The 6,914-nt window shown below is 44.6% G+C and overlaps 1 pseudogene; it reads right to left on the reverse strand.

The window, feature by feature from the left end:
• Nucleotides 1–5,928: 5,928 nt before the first annotated feature.
• On the reverse strand, nucleotides 5,929–6,372 carry LOC142440520 (small ribosomal subunit protein uS8-like; annotated as a pseudogene).
• Between the last annotated feature and the right edge of the window lie 542 nt (nucleotides 6,373–6,914).

The raw sequence follows: 6,914 nt of genomic DNA on the forward strand, positions 1-6,914 counted from the left end.
GGGTGTGGGATAATAGTGCAAGGAACATAAGCTTGGGTCAATCTGAGTTTATCCATATGGGCCCACGAAGCACAGTGTCTTCATTCGCTGGTTCAGCTCAAGAGGGAAGGAGAGGGTCTCATCGTTTATTTGGTTGGTTTGCTGAACCATGAGTTCTGAGATGGCCGGCACGAAATCCAGTCGAAGTACCAGACCTACCTTGACATGCCCTAGAGAAGAAGCCTCCAGAGGCATAGGGACACTGCCGGGTTAGAGCGGCTCTGCCAGGATAAAGCCAGAGACCCACAAAGGGACCCACCTTTATGAAACCAGCAAGAAGCAAATTAGTGGAGGGAGCCCCAGCATCTCTGAAGACTCTTGTGATTGCTATTTTATGTCAGCCAGACCTGACATGGGGAGTACCCTCGAGCCCCCTGCCTGCAGTGGGGCAGATTGGGTCCTGTGGGGGGTAGGGGCCAGCTGGTAGCACTTGATGGACAGAGACAAGGTGAGCATGATTACCGTAATGGACAGCCGCGTCGTAATCAGAAGAGCCCGACTCCTATGGGCCTATGGCATTGGCTACTTTGTCGGGGTGTCCCAGGAGTTAAATAGATGGGAAGCCTGCTAAGTATTTCCTGGACCTATACAAGCAGGAAAATGCTAGATGAGGTGAACAACAGTCTAACGCAAAGCACCAGAATGGAGAGTCACGATCACGCAGTCAATTCCCAGACGTGACGTAGTTTAGAGACCCACAGTCCCTAGAACGCAGGCAGTCTGGGTCTCTTTGCGGAAGGATCCCGCCACGCCACGCCACCAGAGCTTGCTTACTGTTCGTTTTTTTCTCCTAGTTCTCCCCAAAGGGATCTGCAACCTTTTACAAGAGTGACAGTTCACGGGGTAAAGGATAGAATCAGCCTTTCCGGAGATTGCTGGACATTGGTTCTGAATTAACATGGGTTCCAAGAGGTCCTAAATGTTTTGCAGTCCAACCAGTCAGAGTGGAAGCCTACTGAAGTCAAGATATTAACGGAGGCGTGGCCGTTTCAGGGGAAAAGCAGCAGGACTGAGAGCATGACTCAGCAGGACTGAGAGCATGCGGGACTGCCCCGCCACCTCGGCAGCTTACACCCATGCCACCATGTCCGAGAAGAAGCCTAAAGAGGGAGTGAAGACGGAAAAGTGCCACACCAACCTGAAGGTGGCCGGGCAGTTCAAATTCAAGAGGCAAACAGTGCCAAGTGAGCGAATGAAGGCCTACTGTGAGTGACTGAGAGGGCTTCTCAGTGAGTCAGATTAGACTCAGGTTTGCCGGGCAGCCAATTAAGGAAACAGCCCCCACAGCCCCGCTGGAGCTGGAGGATGAAGACGTGATCAACGTGGACAGACGGCACCCAGGTGGCTGGGGGCCTCTCAGGATGTGGCATCCAGGCACCATCCCATGCCCGTGTCACCTGCCCTTGTGTTTGTCATCAGTAGTCAGCTAGTGAACACACCAACACAAAGGAGTCATTGGGAACTCGAGGATGGTCGCCTCATCACTTTAGCTGCTTTCTCTTGGCTTACTTTTGCTGAACCCTCTTTGTGCAGAGATTAATGTACCTGAAACGGGGTCGATATAAATTGCTATTGCTTAGGTAAAATGCGTTGAGAGGTTTGGGGAGCTTGTTGTTGTTACTGCATCCTCTCTTGGAACACTTTTTCCTCCAAACGTGTGGCCTACCTGTACCCTTCCAGCCAGTGGGTAGAGCTCTTGCCTCTGCTGGTAGGAGCGTCCCTCCCCTCACGGTGCCGTTCAACCACGTAGAAAGCTCATGTGCACTGCAGTGGGTGCTGTGCCTGGGCACCTGTTTTGCGGGCCTGGTGGGGATGGAAGAGAAAATGTCACCGACTCTTTGTTGTGGGAACAGCTTCTCAAATTTTACCCATCTATTGAAAATTTACACTTTGTCAGCATCTGGTCAAAGCAAGAGAAGACATTAGGATGAGGCGAACAGGGGAAGCCTCTACCCCCTTCATTTGTGTGTCTGAGCAGGCCTCTGTGGCTTAGGTCCCCATCACCACTGTTCACTACCTGTGGGTCAGTGCGGCAGGCCACAACCACAATCTCCATTGACTGCCGCGCGCACACTTTTATTCACTTAAGAGAAAATAATGACCACAATCCCCCTTTGGTAATAGGATTGTGATCTCAATTCTTCTAGTATTGGCTTCTGATGAACAATTATGGGCACATATGAAAAGGTAAAATTAGGCATTGCTGAATTTGCAGTTGTGTTCAAGAGCTACTTCAAAGTGTGGTGATCAACGAGCTCCATGGAAAGATGACTTCCTGTTGCTCTTGCGGATTTTTGCCATGCCACTTTCCAATAGATACTGAAGTTAGATGCATGACCATGGCAGTTTCAGGTCGGTGAATCATTTTGGGATCTATGCCAATTACAAGGTCTCATCAGTCTGCCTGTTGTCCTTCAGGGAGGGTCCATTGCTGCCGGATAGAAATTCTCTGCTTTTTTGTCGTCACCTGGCAGTGTGATATGAACCGTCCGTCATCTGTTTCTCTTTTGAAATTTTGCTGAACATGTTCTTGTTTCCTTTGGGGTCCTCTGGGTGGGCAGAGGCTGCGCGTTTATTGGCTCTGTTGTATTTCTTCACCAATTTGTATCTTATTTGTGTTTCCTTTACTCCTGTAAACAGTAAATATAGTTTGGTTTTCTGTCTCCTGGCTTCTATTAATCACTTCATCTGAGGGCTAAGGGAAAAGTTATTAATTAGGTTATTAATTAATCAAAAGTTAGTAACAAATCTAATAAGGCTTAGCTCATATTTGTCTCACAGAGGGTTTAGTGGGTCCCATCCCCATTCTGTTGTAATTTCCCCAGTTCCAGAATGTATTATTGGAATAGATAGACTGAACAATTGGCAGAACCCCCCAATTGGATCTCTGAAATTTGGAGTAAAGGCTATTATGGTAGGAAAAGCAAAATGGAAGCTGTTATAACTGCCTCTGCCTAGGACAACAGTAAACCCAAAGCAATACAGTGTTCATGGAGGGATTGTAGCGGTTAGTGCCACCTCCAAGGACTCGAAGGATACAGGAGTAGTGATTCCCATCCACATCCATTTAATGCACCGATTTGGCTTCTGCAAAACTCAGATGTACCTTGAAGAATAAAAATAGATTGTCGTAAACTTAAACCAGGTGGTGACTCCAATTGCAGTTGCTATTCCAGATGTGGTTTTGTTGCTTGAACAAATTAATACTCCTCTTGGAACCTGGTCTGCAGTTATTGATCTAGCCAATGCCTTTTTCTAAATTCTGGTTTTGAAGAGCCGCTAGAAGCAGTGTGCCTGTGCTCTTCCTACTTCCTGATTGGTTGGCCCTGGTAGCTATCCTGGTCATGAAAAACCTCTAGCTTAACATCTGACACATGGACATGAACCAGACCGGACTTACAACTGCAACTATAAGTGAGCCACTTTCTACATATAATATTCTGCCTTTGCTTCTCTAGAGAATCCAGCCTCACACAGGGAGAATCAGACCTTTCTGGCCACCAACCACTGGTGTGGGCACTTGTGTTGTGATGAGTGGATCTATTAAAGGTTACTACTATCCATTCAATTGCCAGTGGACAAGTCACTGTTTTGTCCAGCGTCTCCTAGCCAGAATTCAGCCCACTTGTGTATCTTTTCCTCTGAGATGCAGGTTCCAGGATTATCATCCGGATCTGTCTCGTTTGCTCTGTGGTGTCTTTGTTGTACACAGTCTGGTAACAAGACTGCCAAGCCCGCCATCTTGTTGCAAGTCCAAAGGGTGACTCATTTTTAAATGATGTCTAAAAGCAATAAAGATACTTTTGGAAACTTGAAATGTTTCCCTACAATTAAAAAATTTGTATATTACATGTCATCTCATTCTTTTGTATTTCTCTGTATTTCCTAGTAGAAAACAGCTGGCATAAGTGATTTGTAAACAGACACATTAAGAATCTGTGGTAGGGAAGTTTAAGGCGGTTCCGTGGCTAATGGAAAATTCGTCAATCTCAGAAAGATTCTTCAACCAATTACTAGGTTACTATGTTATGTTAGCTATTTCTCTTTCTTCATATATTGAAGGTCAGGGGTCAAACTGGTCAGAAAAGTGGAAAAGTCACCATTCGTCTCTGTTGGAATAGCAAGCTTTGCAGCAGTTTTTGCACATGGCTTATACAAGTTGAAGGGCAGGGGTGACTCTGAAAGCTCTATTCAGCTGATGCGCATGGCAGCACAGGGCTTCGTTGTGGGAGAAAGGACCGTTGGTGCGGTCCGTTCCGGGTATCCGAAATACTGGGCAAGACCTAAGCCATAGAAGAGGAGATGCTGTCTTCATCGTGTTAGTGTTGCTTGATGATACACATTCTTTTGACGTTCCATGTTTATGTTGAACATAAATGATTTCCATGAGTTCATTGGTTTGCAGATAGGCTCTCTCTGTTGTTGGCTTGACCTCCCTGTGTAATTGGTTACTAACTAGGTCATCCCATGGAGTCCAGACTACAAGAAGAAGCAGGCCACCCAAATTCACTTGATAGCGAGAAAATGTCCACATTATTAAACTCTTGGGATAAAGAGGCCAATGCTGAAGCTAATTGCCAGTTGCTACGGAATACCATGTTCTTTGGATGGCGTGGAGAGGGCATTGTGCCCCCAGTAATCTAACTTTTCTTCCTGCTTGCCCTGTGGGCTGGTTGAATACTTCCTTTCCTAGGGCAAGTTGACCCTTGAAGAACCCCTTCAGAAAACTGGGTGGAATAGAACATACTTTCCCCAACAACTGAAAACATGCGTGTTCTAATGAAACCTGAAAAGTAAACAACAGCTTCTTAAAAGTATTTATTTTAGAACCATACTTGTACACATGAGAATAACCTAATTACGGATTCCTGTTTAGTTCTTTTGTAATCATAGAATTATATTTTTGCTGCTGTCATGTTAGAATAATTTCTAAATGTCATCTTGAAATAAGCAATTGTGTATTTTAATTGCTCACCCAAGGGTAGAGAGCACTTTTTAATGTAAAAAACAATGTGTGCTCAATTTTAAAAAGAGTGGTATATCATTTTTAACAATGCTTAACTATGTGCTGGGAATGATGTTTGAAAAGGTACTTGCTGAAATAATTTGATGCCTAAGACAATGAATTCCTTCCTATGTCAGGCCTGGGCAACATGATCATCCAGATTTCCCTCAATCCAATTTCAGGATTTAAAATTTTCTGGGTCAATCAGATTAGTCAAAACTGACCTGCAGTTTTTCTAGGCTGGCTTATTTTGTTATTTTTCTGGACTCCAGTAGTACAGCCCCTCGACTCTCCATCCTAAGAGCTAGGTAGCTTTCTAGGACCCCCATGCCCTGCGTTCCCATTCCATCTTATTTCTGAAAAGCTATCAAAGACTGCTTGCTATAGTTTATTGTGCCAGCCTGGCTGATAAACACAAGTAGAATTAACTGAAGGGCAGAGGGATAAATGGCTCGGTGAGCCTCACCTTGGTTGTTCTGTGCCTCAATTTAAAGGGGTACACTACCTGTGGGATGCCTAGCCTGTGGACTGTGTCGCTCTAAGTTGAGGTCCCTTTAAGCCCACATGATTGGAATGTTTGTCTCTGGAGCTGGGGACTGACAGTTGATGACAGTTGGGGACCGGCCTTGCTGTTTGCTGCCTGGATATATATAACCCAGCTCTCTCTACAGAAGGGGACTGGCAACTGGCGGCTCTCAAGCCTAAAAGGACTGCTAGTATCTCACTGCTTTATAATTTAACTGTTCATTTCTTGTATTATCCATCTGTATATAATTTAACGGTTCATTTCTTGTATTTTATATATCTATCTTTATAAATATATTTATATATAATTACTAGCAATCTGGTTTGTCTCCCTAGAGAACCCTGTCCAACACACTGCTCTACCTCTGAACCTCCCCTTTAAGATTTTCAAAAGGTCCCCTAGGTAAGAGAGTCCTCAAAAGCCTAGAAAACAAGCCCTGGACTTTTCCTCCCATGTGTTTTCGACTTGCTTCCTCATGGTCCATGATACCGGCAGAGGTAGTCAGCACCATGAAACCAAACTGGTGGGACAAGAGCAGGTTATTCTGCCGCTTTTCTAGATCTCTGAGCTGATCTAGGGCTGATCATTCCACACTGGCTTAACCTGCCAGTGAGGTTCACAATTCCCCCAGCTCTGTGATCATCAATGATTTCTAATTCGCCAATGTGGCCATGCTTCATCATCACAGTTAAAAATCAGACTATGACTTTGGAGCATGGCCTGATATGACCTTGGCCTTGCTGCTCTTCTTGGCATTATTGAAGCTCTTGAGAGCACTGGCCAGGACATTCATGCGCACCATTATGGAGGTACCGGTAGATGGCAGAAAGCTTATTCTGAATTTTTAAATTGTATTCAGCCCAAGGATTGGCCTGATTCATCTAGCCTACCATTACCAAAACCAATCCAGTTACTACTGAGTTGACCCCAGGTGTGTCAGCATAGAATTGGGATTTTCAGTGACTAATTATTTTTGGAATTAGATTGCCAGCCTTTCTTCAGAGGCATTTTGAATGTACTTGAACCTCTAATCTCTTAATTAGTAGTTTTAGTACAGGGAATTACTTAATATGGCCCTTCTAGCTAAATTCTTTGTGATTCCTACACAAACATAGGGTGGGACTATGTAAATAAGTTGTTTGTGGCCACCAAGGTGATTGGGAAGCTTTTTTGATAATGCAAATAAGATGCATGAAACCTGTGATGATTGTGATTATGTGTCAACTTGGCTGGACCATGATTATCAATGGTTTGGTAGTTGGGTAATAATCATCCATTTTGCAATCTATTGTAAGTGTCCTCTATTTTGTGATACGTTAAAAGTCCTAGTTATAAGTCCTAGTT

Source organism: Tenrec ecaudatus, chromosome 1 (genome assembly GCF_050624435.1).
Source record: "Tenrec ecaudatus isolate mTenEca1 chromosome 1, mTenEca1.hap1, whole genome shotgun sequence".
Lineage (NCBI taxonomy): Eukaryota > Metazoa > Chordata > Mammalia > Afrosoricida > Tenrecidae > Tenrec > Tenrec ecaudatus.